Source organism: Ranitomeya variabilis, chromosome 4, assembly GCF_051348905.1.
Source record: "Ranitomeya variabilis isolate aRanVar5 chromosome 4, aRanVar5.hap1, whole genome shotgun sequence".
NCBI lineage: Eukaryota > Metazoa > Chordata > Amphibia > Anura > Dendrobatidae > Ranitomeya > Ranitomeya variabilis.
This window is the reverse complement of record NC_135235.1, coordinates 221,981,003-221,998,281: the sequence shown is the minus strand read 5'-3', so window position 1 is coordinate 221,998,281 and position 17,279 is coordinate 221,981,003. Positions and strand designations below refer to the sequence as shown.

General features: G+C 43.8%; 1 protein-coding gene across 4 annotated transcripts in view; it reads right to left on the bottom strand.

Annotated features, from left to right (window-relative positions):
- The window catches only part of LOC143768681 (formyl peptide receptor 2-like), a 102,361-nt gene that overhangs the window by 19,249 nt on the left and 65,833 nt on the right, over nt 1-17,279 (bottom strand). The window contains exon 1 of one of the 4 annotated variants that reach the window (XM_077257324.1): nt 6,337-6,555. The exons of the other annotated variants lie outside the window; for them this stretch is intronic. The gene's annotated coding sequence lies outside the window, so the exon portion shown is untranslated. Of the gene's footprint in view, nt 1-6,336; nt 6,556-17,279 lie in introns of those variants that run through there. 4 annotated transcript variants of the gene reach the window in all.

Below are 17,279 nucleotides of genomic sequence, written 5' to 3'. Positions count from 1 at the left end.
CATTTCCTCTTACCTCACCGTTATTATTTGTGGGGGGCTTGTATCCTACTTTTGGGGTCCTTTCTCTGGAGGCAAGAGAGGTCTTTGCTTTCCTCTTCTAGGGGTAGTTAGCTCTCCGGCTGGCGCGAGACATCTAGCGACCAACGTAGGCATGTTCCCCGGCTACTTCTAGTGTTGGCGTTAGGAGTAGTTATATGGTCAACCCAGTTACCACTGCCCTATGAGCTCGATTTTTGTGCTTCGCAGACTTGCTGATATCTCTGAGACCCTCGCCATTGGGGTCATAACACCCCACCCCACAAACTCTTAAACACCTCGATCTACACTCACTCTCTGAATCCCTCCTCCCTCTTTCAGACATAAGTTCCCTACACAATGCAGATGCCGCTCTATATAACACTACAATAGCTGTAGCTTTGGAATCGGTTGCCCCTCTCACATATACCAAAGCTCGCAAAATCAACAGACAGCCAGGGTACACCAGCCTGACCAAAGAACTGAAGCGAGCTTCCAGTGCTGCTGAGTGGAGATGGATAAGATTCCACTCCAATGAGCACTTCATCGCATTCAAACAGTCCCTCACTACTTTCAAGGCCACACTCACCACAGTTAAAGAATCCTACTTCTTATCTCTCTTATCCTCCCTGTCTCACAACCCTAAACAGCTATTCAACACTTTCAATTCTCTCCTCCGTCCCCCAGCACCTCCTCCCTCTCCACTCATCTCAGCTGAAGACTTAGCCTCATTTTTCAAGCAGAAGATTGATAACATCAGAGACAGTTTTGGTCAACAACCCCCAGAGCCCTTTCTCCTAACTGCCTAGCCCTCCTCCTCCAAAACCAACTTATCCACCATTACAAAAGATCGACTCTCCACTCTACTCTCAAGATCACATCTCACCACCTGTGCACTTGACCTGATCCCATCTCACTTCATCCCAAACCTCACCACAGTCTTCATCCCAACCCTAACCCATCTCTTCAACCTATCACTAACAACTGGTGTTTTCCCCTCAAGCTTTAACATGCCTCAATCACACCTATCCTCAAAAAGCCCTCTCTTGACCCATCCTCTGTATCTAGTTATCGCTCCATATCACTTCTCCCCTATGCCTCAAAATTACTGGAACAACAAATCCATCTTGAACTGTCCTCCCACCTCTCTTCTTGCTCCCTCTTCGACCGCTTACAATCTGGCTTCCGGTCACACCACTCCACTGAAACTGCCCTAACTAAGGTCACCAATGACCTATTAACCGCCAAGAGCGAGCAACACTACTCTGTCCTCCTCCTCCTGGACCTGTCCTCTGCCTTTGACACAGCGGACCATTCCCTATTATTACAGATAAGCTGTATTGCAAAGTTGCTTATTTTCATGTGTACTAATAATTCATGACATAAAAATTAATATGACTGTCATTCTTTAATTTTTGTCCTTGTAGTTTAACCTCTTAAATGTTGTGGCCAATAGAACCAATAGAAACTGCAGCATCTATGTAGTTAACCTCTGTCACCCAACAGTTGGGTAAGATAATCTCAAAATACTGAGAGGGTCCCTTTCAGCCTAAAGCAAACTTAAAGGGGTTTTGCTATACTATTTTATCTCTCTTTTATGGGTCTAAAAACTTACAGGTAGATAGTTGCTAACTATCTGTCTAACTACCTGTCTGCCCTGCCGGTCACCAATCTCAGCAGGCTCAGAGAGGTTACAGACTTGTCGGCGATTCTTAAGCTTCTGGTGATGTCAAAATGACAGAGCAGCAACTTTTTTGTTGATGGGGCGTGACTGCTAATGCTATGCTGATTGGTTGCCTAACTATGGGGAGCATGTAGTCAATCAGCATGACATCAGCAGTCATACCCCATCAGCAGAGCAGTACAGAAATGGAAAAGCTGCTCTGTTGACATAATGCAACACATTCGCCAGCAGGAATGGTCCATGACTTCTCTGAGCTGGCGCCAGGTAGAACAAGCAAGTAGTTAGCAACTACCTGCCTGTAAATTCTTAGTCCCATGAAAACAAACTCCTTTGATAACTCCTTTAACATTCATTGTTGGAATAATGCCAAAGAGACTTCTAAGGGACAAATATACAGGAGTAAATGATAGAGCATAATATTATAAGCCAGGATTATTTTTCTAATTATAGAAGTCAAACAACTGAGCTGTTTTCTTTTCAGGAAGTAGAAATGTAGACAAAGGGGTCAGGGGCTCTTCATTTCTTCTTCACTCCAAGCCCTCAACAAAACCTACGACTGACATCACTGTGTGCTATACGTTGTGACGTCACCATTACAGATGGGCAGGCCCGTGGATGTTCAGACTCGTTGGGTTTAGCCAAACATTAAAACAAAGTTTGGTTTGAGTACCAAAATGGTAAATGAAGTCAAACCCAAACATGGACCATGAGAGGGCTGCAGCCCTCAGCTGTCAGCTTTATCTTAGCTGGTTATCAAAAATAGAAGGGTACCCACACTGTATTTTTGAAATTATTTAAGCAAATAATAAAAAAAGGCATGAGGTCCCCCATTTTAGACAACCAGCCATGCTAAAGCAGACAACTGGTGACTGGAATTCTCAGATTGGGAAGGAGCCCAAGTTGGAGCACATCATGGGACATATGAGTTATTGCCAGACTACTCAGGAATACTGTGCTTTTTTATTTTTATTTTTACATTAATAAATGGGTAGAAGTGGGTGTGAGTGTTTATTTCAATTTAAGGAGTCTTTCTGTGTGTGCAGTTAAAGGACTTTTTTCTCTGTGTGTGTTTTTTTTAACTTAAACTATAGGGGTTAGTAATATGGGCGTCTGATAGATGCATCCCCAATACTAACCAATCCCTGGGCTTGATGTCAGCTGACATTACAAAGCTGACATCAACCCCTATACTATTTATTACTCAACTTGACAACACACCAGGGCCATTGGGAAGAGCATGGCAAAGTGCCAGAATTGGCACATCTAATAAATGAACCATTTCTGGGGTGACTGCAGGCTGCCATTTTTATCCTAGGAAGGGACAAAATCCATGATCTCTTACCAGTCTGAGAATATATGCCCCTAGCTGTCTGCTTTAGCTTGCCTGGTTACAAAAAAATGGGGGGGGACCCCACATCATTTCTTAAATTATTTAAATAATTAAAAAAGTGGGGACCCCTCTTTTTATATAACCAGCCAAGATAAAGCTGACAGCTGAGGGATGCAGCCCACAGCTATCTACTTTAGCTTGGCTGGTGATCAAAAATTTTGGTGGACCTCCAAGCCATTTTTTAAAATTATTTATTTAAATACACTGGAGCTGTAGCAACTGCAGAGTGTTGCTCCTGCGCTCTGCGAAACCCAGCTGCTGGGAACTGAGGTGACTTGAGTGAGGTTATCTCAGTTCACAGTGCCCAGTTCTCACAAGGGCAGGGCCACTGTAAACTGAAATATCCTTACAGTTGGGTCACCTGAGTTCATAGCAACTGGCTCTCATGCTGTGCAGCGCCAGTGTCGGACTGATGAATGACCGTGAATCTGGCACTCAGCAATCTGGCATTCATAGGTCCAGGACTCAAGCTACCTTGAGACCCCGTGGCTGTGAGGTAACATTAAAGGTTTCCAGAGTTCACAGCCACAAAGTCTCCCACCAGCGCAAGACCCGGAAACCTCATAGGAAACTTTGAGGGACACTTTACGGTGACTTGTGTTTCCAGTAACTGTACCTTTGGTGTGTATTTTACTGTACTTGTAAATAAATTAAAAAATAAATTAAAAGAATGGCATAGACGTTTCCACTAAAGCCCCTTTAGGAGGCTCATGGAGAGAAGAAATAGTAGATATCCATTGAGAGCCATGCTGGGTAGACTGGGCAGTCGATGAATGTCTACTATTTATTTTCTCTATGGACGTCCTTCTTTACCTGGAGGGGAAACACGTCAAGGCACAGTGTGTGGAATGGCTAAGTACAATAGACACATACTGGTAGTATGAAAGTATTTACTGTATCTTCCCTATTTGAGGGATATACTACTTTGACTTGTCTTTTCCTTTTCTTATAAAAATCTTTATTAGAATATTGATTTTTAGTCTGCCCTAGATGCCTTCCCTTTGTATCACGTTGCATATGCACATAGAATAGTTGGATATACCTTATCAAGACTTTCTGGGAAATACTAGGGACAACAGTCGTGAAGCAAAGGTACCATTTATGCTGACCAATAGCGTGCCAACGGCCAGGTAGAACCACTTATAGGGATTAATGGGGTTCATTGTCATTTGTCTGATTTTATTTACATTGCCCTATACTATCTAGTAGGAATGGTGTTTGTTGTGTTGTTTTATTTTAGGGACTAATATTGCATATCAAATAAAGATTTACTGTTTTTATGGGGATGTGATTAGAGATGAGCGAATATTTCAATGTTCGGTTCGGATTGCGATTGCCAAATTTCCGATATTCGCCGATTATTTCGTCAAATATTCACCGAACATAACCGAACATCATTCATGTCAATGGGAAGCATATAGAAACACATGCACAACACCTTATAATGGCCCCAAATGTTGCCAAAACACATCAAATGAGGGACAGACACCAGCAAAGAAAGAGGAGGTGGGTGAGGGATCGGTGTAGGCCTCCTTTGCTGGGAGCCCTGATACCACATACAACACATCTACCTGCATTCATGCTGAGCCACACTCAGGTGGGACCACAAATAACAATTTCGTAGACTACCATTGTTAGAAAAATGTAAGGATAGTAACATGGGTAGTTGAGTCCAAGGAAGTGGAGACCTGATGGTCTTGGAGGCCTACTGCTACAGGCAACATGCATGAAGGAGACCCAACCAGGATTGATCACATTTCCATAAATTATTGGCAGACACCACTAAAGTGGCATCAATTTCACCACAGTAGAAATAGTATAATAGGGACCGACAGGTCTTCTACTATGCCCAATCCAGCAGGTGGACACCCAACCAAGAGTGTTCACATTTAAACAAATGAGGGCCTTACACCACAGAAGTGGCATAAATTTCACAAGAGTAAAAATAGTATAATAGGGACCGACAGATCTTCCACTATGCCCAATCCAGCAGCAGGACACCCAAACAAGAGTGTTCACATTTCCAAAAATTTTTGGCAGACAATAGGGTTGAGTGAAACGGATCGGTCATTTTCATAAGTCGCCGACTTTTGGCAAAGTCGGGTTTCATGAAACCCGACCCGATCCCAGTGTGGGATCGGCCATGCGGTACGCGATCTTCGCGCCAAAGTCGCGTTTCAATGACGCGAAAAGCGCCATTTCTCAGCCAATGAAGGTGCACGCAGAGTGTGGGCAGCGTGAAGACATAGGTCTTGGTCCCCACCATCTTAGAGAAGGGCATTGCAGTGATTGGCTTGCTTTCTGCGGCGTCACAGGAGCTATAAAAGGGCGTTCCCGCCGACCGCCATCTTACTGCTGCTGATCTGAGCGTAGGGAGAGGATGCTGCCGCTTCGTTAGAAGCAGGGATAGCGTTAGGCAGGGTAAATTAACCCCCAAACCGCTTGTGCTGTAGCGATTTACACTGTCCAACACCACCTTTTCTTTTTGGGACAGTGGAGGCTCGATTTCTGTGCAACAGCTCTGTAGGTTATAAGGCTCCCTGATAGCTGCGTTGCTGTGTGTATGCCGCTGTGCAAACCAACTGCTTTTTTCAAAGCACAAATCCTGTTGCTCCTTCCTTTCTGCACAGCTATCTTGTTTGTTTGTCCACACTTTTGACTATTGTGTGCAGCAGTCCTTTTTATTGCTGCCTGACATACTTTTCTGAGATTACTGTAGGGAGATAGTAATTGTAGTACAGTCCCTTTTTTTTTTTTTTGTTATATCTCTTCAAGCCACTTTTTGCCACAGAAAATATACTTTAATACAGTGGCCCAGATTTCTTCATAATTCTCCCGGAAAAAAAAAAAAAGTGGGAGATTAAGATTGGCAAATCTGCATTAGTGCCAGTCCTGTGTGTGGCATCTTTTTTTTTTTTCTGCCACAGAAAACCTACTGTGTAGCAGTGGGCCTGATTTCTTCACAATTCTCCCCCCCAAAAAAAGTAAAAGTGGGAGATTAAGATTGGCAAATCTGTATTAGTATAAGGATATATATACCAAAAAGCGCTAACACACCTTTGAGACCTGCAGCTGATAGTTGCACAGTACTACCAACTGTGACAATATAAATAATCAATTAAAAGAGGAAAAAAAAAAAACTATCTGCGCTGGAGTCAAAACGGTAAGAGGACCATATGTGGGCAATGACTCATAAACTCATTAAAACTACTACGAATAAATATAATAGAAACATATGTGTAATAACCTGGTGATGAAGGAACCAGAAAGGTACGACCGCTGATATAGTTGTCTTTCTCCGCTGTGTCTTGGTGATGTTCTGTTCGTTCATGTAATCCAAGGTCAATGCAGTCTGTTTTGCAGGCTTGGCAACAAAATCTTTTAGATTTACGAGGTGCAGATACTGTCCCGGCCGGTAACAGAAAATCTCGCACTCGTTATCTCTGTGCAGTCTCTGCACGCTGCTCGGCTGGGCTGATAGGTACACTGCTGACCGCAGGACCTTCCGTGACGTCACGTACACGTGATAGCTCACGTGACAGCCTATGGAGAGTGTAGAGGGCCAATTCCTACGCGTTTCGGAGCAAGGGAACGTGCTCCTTCCTCAGGGATGGCCCCTATTAGATGGTGTATTCATTTTATAGCCTGCAGCGGTCATATGACTGCACTAGGTATTGAATGCGAATAATTCAATTTCGCTATTCAGACCTTTAGGAACTAGAGTGTCAAGTCTAAAAATCATTTTGGTTTCCTCCCTTGACATTTGCCTAATAAAATCGCCTCCTCTCCAACATTCCTGCACCTTTTTAAGGCCAGTGATGATAGTGCCACTTATTGACCCATTATGATGGGTCAGAAAATGCTTAGAAAGCGGGTGACCCTCGAATTTTTTCTCAATATTTCTGATATGTTCGTTAATTCTTGTTTGAAGGGCCCGCTTGGTTCTTCCAATATATATTTTATCGCAGGGGCACCTGATGGAATAGATCACCCCTTTGGTATTACAGGATATAAAATCCTCAATTCTCCACTCAATGGTTCCTTTGACCAAAAGAGATTGTTTTTTAGTTTTCAATAATTTGCACGATTTACATTTTAAGCAGGGGAAGAAACCGTGGTATTGACGCAGAAAGGAATATTTTAACATAGAAGACGAACGTGGCACTGTGGGGGCTATTTTATTCCCCAAGTTCTGGGCCTTTTTGTAAATAAATAACGGATATTCCGGGAGTTTTTCTCCAATTATTTTATCTTCTTTCAGGATATTCCAATATTTATTAACTATTTTCCTAAAAAGATGCGTGTTGGCACTATATCTAGTGATAATGGGAACAATTTCCCATGGTGGTTGTTTATTTTTTTCTTTATTTTGGAGGAGGTGTGATCTTGGTAATTTATTAACTTGATTTTTTGCCAAGGATAAGGAACTCTCAGAATAGCCCTTATTGATAAATTTCTTCGTGAGCAATTCTGCTTCTTGATCAAAGTCTTGTGTACGAGAACAGTTCCTCTGTGCCCGAATCAGCTGACTTTTGGGAACATTAAGTAACCAATTTGGGAGATGACAACTGTTTAAAGCAATATAATTATTCCCATCTGTAGGCTTATGAAATGTTTTGGTGTGAATTTTCCCTTCAGCGATAAAAATATGGAGGTCCAGGAAGTTAATAGATTCAGTACTGGTGGTACCCGTGAATTTTAAAAAATATGAATTTTTATTTAAAACGTTAATAAAATCAAATAATGAATCGGGGCCACCAGACCATATAAAAACAATATCATCAATGAATCTCTGCCAGAGCACCAGGTTCGCACCCCACAGGGAATTTGCGTAAATAGTGTCATGTTCCCATTGGCCTACATAAAGATTTGCATAGCTTGGTGCGAACCTGGTGCCCATAGCAGTACCCCACTGCTGGGAGTAGTAGTGCGTCTGATATTTAAAATAGTTATGAGTCAATATAAAACGCATGCAGTCTAAAATAAATGAAATTTGGTCTTTCGGAAGTGTTCCTTGTTTTTCCAGAAAGAATTCTGCCGCTGTGCATCCTTTCTCATGTTGTATGACAGTATATAATGAGGTGATGTCTAAGGTGCCCATAATATAGTGATCTTTCCATTCCACAGTTTCCAAGATTCTGAGAATATGTGTACTGTCTTTTAGATGTGAAGGAAGTTCCGGTACCAATTTCTGTAGATGACAGTCCACATATTTTGATAAATTTGCCGTTAGGCATCCCACACCGGATATTATCGGTCTACCGGGGGGGTTAATTAAATTTTTGTGAATTTTCGGGAGATAGTAAAAATAAGCTGTCTTTGGATGATCTATATTAATAAAGTCGAACTCCCGTTTCGTGATAATTCCTCGTTCCAAGCCCTTCTTAGTTAAATCTTTCATTTCACTAATAAATACATCAGACGGGTCTTTTTGTAGGAGACAGTAAGTGTTCTGATCTCCTAATAAGCGTAGACATTCTTTTGTGTAATCTTCGGAGTCGAGAACAACTATACCTCCCCCTTTATCCGCTGGTCTGATTGTGATAGCTTTTAGTTCTTCACAAGTCAAATTATTCTCGAATCTGGAACATCTTTTATCTGAAATTCTTCTGATGTCCCTAATGACATTATTTTGGAATGCTTCGAACGCCTCCGAATATTCTTGTATTGGGTTAAAACTAGATTTAGCCCTCAATGTAGTATGGATAAAAGGGTCCCTAGGTGGTGATAAATTAGTGCTTTTAGTGATTGCGTTTTTCAAAAAATGTTTTTTCACGGCCAAATTTTTCATAAATAGTTTAATACCGATGAACGCCTGAAATTTATCAAATTTAACCCTAGGAGCATATTTCAAACCTTTATTCAGTAGAGAAATTTCTTTCTTGTCTAATGTGTGTCTACTAAGATTGAATATTTTTTGATCAGATATAATATCTAGTTCTTTTTTCCTAATGGTTTGCTCCCTCTTTTTTTGGGCAAGTTTCCAGCCCCTACATCCCCTTTTTCTGATTTTTTTAAAGCCACCTGAAAAAAAGGGTGATTCTTATGTTTATTTTTATGTAAGAGTGGTTCATTCAGACGGGTTTTTCCCAAGGGTTTAGCCGTTTTTTTCAACACTTTTTTAGGAGTTTTTTTGGGGGTATGAGAACACTGTGTTCTGGGAGAATTATTAACATTAGTTAGTTTCATCTCTAATCCACTGGTAGATGGAATCTCTTCATCTTTATCAAAAACCTGAAACCGGTTTTGGAAAGCATGAGAGGATATAGGCGTATAGATAGAGATCTCATGGGTAGAAAGCCCCGACTCCATCAAGATATTACTAACTTCCAATGGATTCACGGAGTTTAGATGTCCAGAATCTTCAACCTCCTCTGTTAGATGTAAGGAGAAGTGATCATTTGTTATGGAGCTCATATTTGTTTCGTCTAGTGTTATAAATTTATTGTAATGTGTAGGATTTTGATGTTCTTCTCTATATATACCTTCTGCATTTCTATTATAGATATTCTTGTCCTGAGGGGATGGTCCACATAAGGATTGCGTGGTCCAATTGGGAATCTTGTCTCTACCAAATTTGGACTGTTTTTTAACAAGAATCTCTTTCTCCTTTGCTAGGATTCTGATCCTTATGCTTTTTGAAAGCCTCAAGATATCGGGATGTGATTCAAATGGTTTAATCTCATCACATAATTTAGAGATATTTCTTTTTAATACACTTAAATGTTGCTTCCTTTTATCAATAATAAAGGAGACTGTTTTGATTGAGAAATCTTTAAACATAGACTCCCATTCCCGAACCGTTTCTGGATCACCAATGTCACCAGAAATGGGTTTGTATACTGTTAAACCCCTTGGTATGCAGTTAAAGGACAAATATCTCTCCAATGTGGCAATTTCCCAGAGGTCCCTCATTTCTTTGATTAGAAGATGTTCCAGATTTTTTAGGGTTTCTATTGCTTTGGTAGCATCTTCCATATTTAATGTCTCCGGAGTTTCTATCTGGGCACAATTAAAAATTTTTTGAATGGTATGGATTCTTTTATTTCTATCCAACAAAAGGTCCCTCATATTAGAAGATGATGTGATGCTGCTATATAGGTAAGGTAGTAAAAAAATAACAAAATATAAGGATATATATACCAAAAAGCGCTAACACACCTTTGAGACCTGCAGCTGATAGTTGCACAGTACTACCAACTGTGACAATATAAATAATCAATTAAAAGAGGAAAAAAAAACTATCTGCGCTGGAGTCAAAACGGTAAGAGGACCATATGTGGGCAATGACTCATAAACTCATTAAAACTACTACGAATAAATATAATAGAAACATATGTGTAATAACCTGGTGATGAAGGAACCAGAAAGGTACGACCGCTGATATAGTTGTCTTTCTCCGCTGTGTCTTGGTGATGTTCTGTTCGTTCATGTAATCCAAGGTCAATGCAGTCTGTTTTGCAGGCTTGGCAACAAATTCTTTTAGATTTACGAGGTGCAGATACTGTCCCGGCCGGTAACAGAAAATCTCGCACTCGTTATCTCTGTGCAGTCTCTGCACGCTGCTCGGCTGGGCTGATAGGTACACTGCTGACCGCAGGACCTTCCGTGACGTCACGTACACGTGATAGCTCACGTGACAGCCTATGGAGAGTGTAGAGGGCCAATTCCTACGCGTTTCGGAGCAAGGGAACGTGCTCCTTCCTCAGGGATGGCCCCTATTAGATGGTGTATTCATTTTATAGCCTGCAGCGGTCATATGACTGCACTAGGTATTGAATGCGAATAATTCAATTTCGCTATTCAGACCTTTAGGAACTAGAGTGTCAAGTCTAAAAATCATTTTGGTTTCCTCCCTTGACATTTGCCTAATAAAATCGCCTCCTCTCCAACATTCCTGCACCTTTTTAAGGCCAGTGATGATAGTGCCACTTATTGACCCATTATGATGGGTCAGAAAATGCTTAGAAAGCGGGTGACCCTCGAATTTTTTCTCAATATTTCTGATATGTTCGTTAATTCTTGTTTGGAGAGGAGGCGATTTTATTAGGCAAATGTCAAGGGAGGAAACCAAAATGATTTTTAGACTTGACACTCTAGTTCCTAAAGGTCTGAATAGCGAAATTGAATTATTCGCATTCAATACCTAGTGCAGTCATATGACCGCTGCAGGCTATAAAATGAATACACCATCTAATAGGGGCCATCCCTGAGGAAGGAGCACGTTCCCTTGCTCCGAAACGCGTAGGAATTGGCCCTCTACACTCTCCATAGGCTGTCACGTGAGCTATCACGTGTACGTGACGTCACGGAAGGTCCTGCGGTCAGCAGTGTACCTATCAGCCCAGCCGAGCAGCGTGCAGAGACTGCACAGAGATAACGAGTGCGAGATTTTCTGTTACCGGCTGGGACAGTATCTGCACCTCGTAAATCTAAAAGATTTTGTTGCCAAGCCTGCAAAACAGACTGCATTGACCTTGGATTACATGAACGAACAGAACATCACCAAGACACAGCGGAGAAAGACAACTAAATCTGTATTAGTGCCAGTCCTGTGTGTGGCCTCTTTTTTTTTTTCTGCCACAGAAAACCTACTGTGTAGCAGTGGGCCTGATTTCTTCACAATTCTCCCAGAAAAAAAAAATAAAAGTGGGAGATTAAGATTGGCAAATCTGCATTAGTGCCAGTCCTGTGTGTGACATCTTTTTTTTTTCTGCCACATAAAACCTACTGTGTAGCAGTGGGCCTGATTTCTTCACAATTATCCCAGAAAAAAAAAATAAAAGTGGGAGATTAAGATTGGCAAATCTGCATTAGTTCCAGTCCTGTGTGTGGCCTCTTTTTTTTTTTTCTGCCACATAAAACCTACTGTGTAGCAGTGGGCCTGATTTCTTCACAATTATCCCAGAAAAAAAAAATAAAAGTGGGAGATTAAGATTGGCAAATCTGCATTAGTGCCAGTCCTGTGTGTGGCATCTGTCTTTGTTTTTCTGCCACAGAAAACCTACTGTATAACAGTGGGCCACATTAAATCACTTGTCTCACATATCCCCAAAAAAAATTAAAATAAAGGCAGAATAATCTTGCCAAACCTGTGCATCTGTGCGAGTGCTGTCTGTGATTTCTGTCAGTCATTTTGTGCCACAGTAACTATACCGTGATATAGTGGGCCTGATTCAATCCCTTGTCTCCCACATCAAAAAAAAGAGGGACATTTCTATTGCCAGTGTTTTTATCTGTGTCACTCCTGTTAGTGCCATATCTGCCAGCCTCTTTCTGCCAATCAAACTGTCTAGTGTAATACAGTGGGCCTGATTTTTCAATGCATTCTCCCACACATAAAGAGGGACATTTCTATTGCCAGTGTTTTTATCTGCGTCACTCCTGTTAGTGCCATATCTGCCAGCCTCTTTCTGCCAATCAAACTGTGTAGTGTAATACAGTGGGCCTGATTTTTTCCTGCATTCTCCCACACATAAAAAAGGGAGATTTACATTCACAACAAGTTCACGTACACCTTGTACCTGGTTTTACAGGACCACATAACGGTTGTTAGTTTGGTAACATTTTTCCAAGAATGAGGAAGTCTGGTGGAAGAGGTCGAGGCCATGGGCGGTCATTGGCAGCTGGTAATGATGGTAGTGGTGGTGGTCGTGGAGCATCAGGTGGTCGTGGGAAAAGCAGTATAGCCCCTAAGTCTCGAGTTGTTGAGCCAGCGTCATCGTCTGGCTGCACAAGGCCTCAAAGGCTCCCTTTTCTGGGAGTAGGAAAACCGCTTTTGAAGCCGGAGCAGAAGGAACAAGTATTGGCTTCCATTGCTGACTCTGCCTCTAGCTCTTTCGCCTCCTCCTCGGAAAGTGCCAAATGTCAGAGCAGTGCGTCGTCAGTGGATGCTCCTAGTCAGGAACAAGTCGCTTCCTTGTGTCCTTCACCCAGAAGAACAGTGAAGGCTGCGTCAGGCGACACAACTGGTTACTCCATGGAGCTCTTTACACATACCGTGCCTGGGTTAGAAAGGGAAATTGTTGACAGGCCATGCCCATTACAAGATGAATCGGACATGGAGTGCACAGATGCACAGCCACAGCCTGATTATTATGCTGTTCCATTGACTCAGATCAGAACATTGCCCTCGCAGTGTAGTGATCCAGAATCTGACCCCGATGAGACTATGGAGCCTCGTCACGAACACTATAGCACCGGCTTACACGGTGACCCAGAGGAAGGTGCACAGAACATAGAAGAGGAGGTCATAGATGACCCAGTTGTTGACCCCGATTGGCAGCCATTGGGGGAACAGGGTGCAGGCGGCAGTAGCTCTGAAGCGGAGGAGGAGGAGCCGCAGCAGGCATCAACATCGCAACAGGTTCCATCTGGCAGGCCCGTATCTGGCCAAAAACGTCTGGCAAAACCAAAACCAGTTGTAGGACAGCGTGGCCATCAGGTTAAAGTAGCTCAGTGTGCAATGCCTGAAAAGGTATCCGATAGGAAGAGTGCAATCTGGAATTTTTTTAACCAAGATCCCAATGATCAGCACAAAGTCATCTGTAAGAAATGCTCAAGGACCTTCAGCAGAGGTCAGAATGTTAAAAATTTAAATACAAGTTGCATGCATAGACATTTAACCACCATGCACTTGCAAGCCTGGACAAACTACCAAACGTCCCTTAACGTTGTAGCACCCTCTCACAATGAAGCTAGTCAGCAACGTGACATCCCTTCCCTCACTGTAAGCCCACCGTTTACCACACCACCTGCAGGTAATGTGGCGCTTTCGTCGCAAGGCCAAAGCAGTCAGGGAATCACCAGGTTTGTGGTCGGAAAAACTGTATGTAGGGCAACAGCAAGAATACCATCACCAACCCTCTCTCAGTCACCCATGTCCACCGGCACCCCCGCTAGTTCCACCCTATGCAGCTCTCCAGTCCAGCTCACCCTACATGAGACTCTCATTAGGAAAAGGAAGTACTCATCCTCGCATCCACGTACACAGGGTTTGAACGCCCACATTGCTAGACTAATCTCGTTAGAGATGATGCCCTACCGGTTAGTTGAAACCGAAGCTTTCAAAGCCCTGATGGACTACGCTGTACCACGCTACGAGCTACCCAGTCGACACTTCTTTTCGAGAAAAGCCATCCCAGCCCTCCACCAGCATGTAAAAGACCGCATTGTCCATGCGCTCAGGCAACCTGTGAGTAGAAAGGTGCACCTGACAACAGATGCATGGACCAGTAGGCATGGCCAGGGGCGTTATGTCTCCATCACGGCACACTGGGTTAATGTGGTGGATGAAGGGTCTACAGGGGACAGTAATATTGGGACAGTTCTGCCTAGTCCACGGTCTAGGAAACAGTTGGCTGTAGGCGTTCGTCCCCCCTCCTCCTCCTCGTCCTCCAGCAGAAGCGAGAGCTCGTCCACAGACTGCAGTCGCACGACCATTCCATCCGCAGCTGCCACTTTTGCACACGAGGTGTCCAATTATGGAACAGCTAGTGGCAAGCGTCAGCAGGCTGTATTGGCAATGAAGTGTTTGGGCGACAACAGACACACCGCGGAAGTTCTGTCCGAGTTCTTGCAGCAAGAAACTCAGTCATGGCTGGGCACTGTACATCTTGAGGCATTCAAGGTAGTGAGTGATAACGGAAGGAATTTTATGGCTGCCATAGCCCTTTCACAACTGAAACACATTCCTTGCCTGGCTCACACCTTAAACCTGGTGGTGCAGTGCTTCCTGAAAAGTTATCCGGGGTTACCCGACCTGCTGCTGAAAGTGCGCAGACTTTGCTCTCACATCCGCCATTCGCCCGTACACTCCAGCTGTATGCAGAACCATCAGCGGTCTTTGAACCTTCCCCAGCATCGCCTAATCATTGACGTAGCAGCAAGGTGGAACTCCACACTGCACATGCTTCATAGACTGTGCGAACAGAGGCATGCTGTTATGTATTTGTGGGAGGATACACATACACGAGCAGGCAGTTGGATGGCAGACATGGAGTTGTCATGCAGTGGTCGAAGCTCCAAGACCTGTGTCAAGTCCTTCAGTGTTTTGAGGAATGCACATGGCTGGTTAGTGCAGACAACGCCGTAATAAGCATGAGCATCCCCCTAATGCGTCTGCTGATGCAAAGTTTGACGCACATAAAGGAACAGCCGAGGAGCAGGGAAGCCTTGTTGACAGTCAGCCATTGTCTGCTCAGGGAAGTCTACAGGACGAGGTGGCGGGCGAAGAGGAGGAGGACGAGGAGGATGATGGGGATGAGTATTTTTTGGATGAGGAAGCTTCTCAGGGGTCAATAGAAACTGCTGGCGGTGCAAGGCCGGGTTCAGGTTTTTTGAGGGAGACAAGTGACGTTGATTTACCAGAAAGTGCTCCTCAACCCAGCATATGCACTGACTTGACAACTGGAACATTGGCCCACATGGCGGATTATGCCTTGCGTATCCTCAAAAGGGACCCACGCATTATAAAAATGATGACAGATGACGATTACTGGTTGGCCTGCCTCCTTGATCCTCGCTATAAAGGCAAATTGCAAAATATCATGCCACATGAGAACCTCGAACAGATATTGGCAAGCTACTCTTGTAGACCGTTTGATTCAGGCATTCCCAGCACACAGCGCCGGTGATGGTTCTCACACGAGCTGCAGGGGGCAACAGGGCAGAGGTGTTAGAGGTGCACAGATCAGAAGTGACGTAGGATAGAGGGGTTTTCTGACCAGGTTGTGGAGTGATTTCGCAATGACCGCAGACACGACAGGTACAGCAGCATCCATTCAAAGTGACAGGAGACAACATTTGTCCAGTATGGTTATAACTATTTTTCCTCCATTACCGATGTTCTCCCTCAACCGTCATTCCCCTTTGATTACTGGGCATCCAAAATAGACACCTGGCCTGAATTGGCTGAATATGCATTGCAGGAGCTTGCTTGCCCAGCAGCTAGTGTGCTGTCAGAAAGAGTATTCAGTGCTGTTGGTTCAATACTGACCGAAAAAAGGACTCATCTGGCTACCCAAAATGTTGATGATCTAACCTTCATTAAAATGAACCACTTATGCATTTCAAATTATTTTGCCCCACCTTTCCCGGCTGACACCTAGCTTTCCTGTAAAAAGGTCTTGCTTTGGGAATGGTGTTACTGGCTGTTCCAATCTCGTAATTTGCAGCTGCTGTTTGTCCAGCATACGACATCTTTACACCTCTCTAAATGCCCTAACTCCCCCCATGGGGCCGTGGTCTCGCCACTTGTGGCAAGCACCCGTCAGAGTGCCGTTTGTCTGAAGAGGTGGGTGTGCCCACTTTTGGTCGACGGCACTGGCACTGGGTCCCTCATAGTACAATGAAGTGTCTCTGGCGGTGGTGGCGCGCACCCAGCGTCAGACACACCGAACTTGTAACATGAGGGGCCCTGGGCTTGTACTGCCATCCAGGAGAGAGTGTCCCCCCCCAAGGTAAAACAGTGCTCTACCACTTGCAAAATTATCTGTCGCTGCTCCACCACTGTTTAGTCTATGCGCTGAAATCCTTCCATGCCTGGCACAGACAATAACAATTTGTTGGCATGTATGATGCTAGTTAAAATACTCAGGGGCCCTGTCCTACATTTACACCAGTAAATACTTTGCGCAAAATTAAAATGTCAGAAAGTCAGCATAGGAGCACACCCCTGTACCTAAGTATGCCACCCTTTTTTTTGGGGGGGGGGTTGTTTTTTTTCTTGGGAGACATTAACATCTAGTTTGTTTTTGGGAGTACTTACTGTGTCAGACACTCCTTCCAATTGTCCTCCACTGACCACACCAATGCTGCCTGTGTACCCCTGTTGCCAAATTTAAGCTGCATGGAGCCTATTTTATTATTTTAGGCCTAGGAAGTCTGTCTGCGGTCCCTCCTTCCAATTGTCCTCCACTGACCACACCAATGCTGCCTGTGTACCCCTGTAACCAATTTAAAACTGCATAGAGCCTATTTTATTATTTTAGGCCTAGGAAGTCTGTCTGCGGTCCCTCCTTCCAATTGTCCTCCACTGACCACACCAATGCTGCCTGTGTACCCCTGTTGCCAAATTTAAGCTGTATAGAGCCTATTTTATTATGTTAGGCCTAGGAAGTCTGTCTGCGGTCCCTCCTTCCAATTGTCCTCCACTGACCACACCAATGCTGCCTGTGTACCCCTGTAACC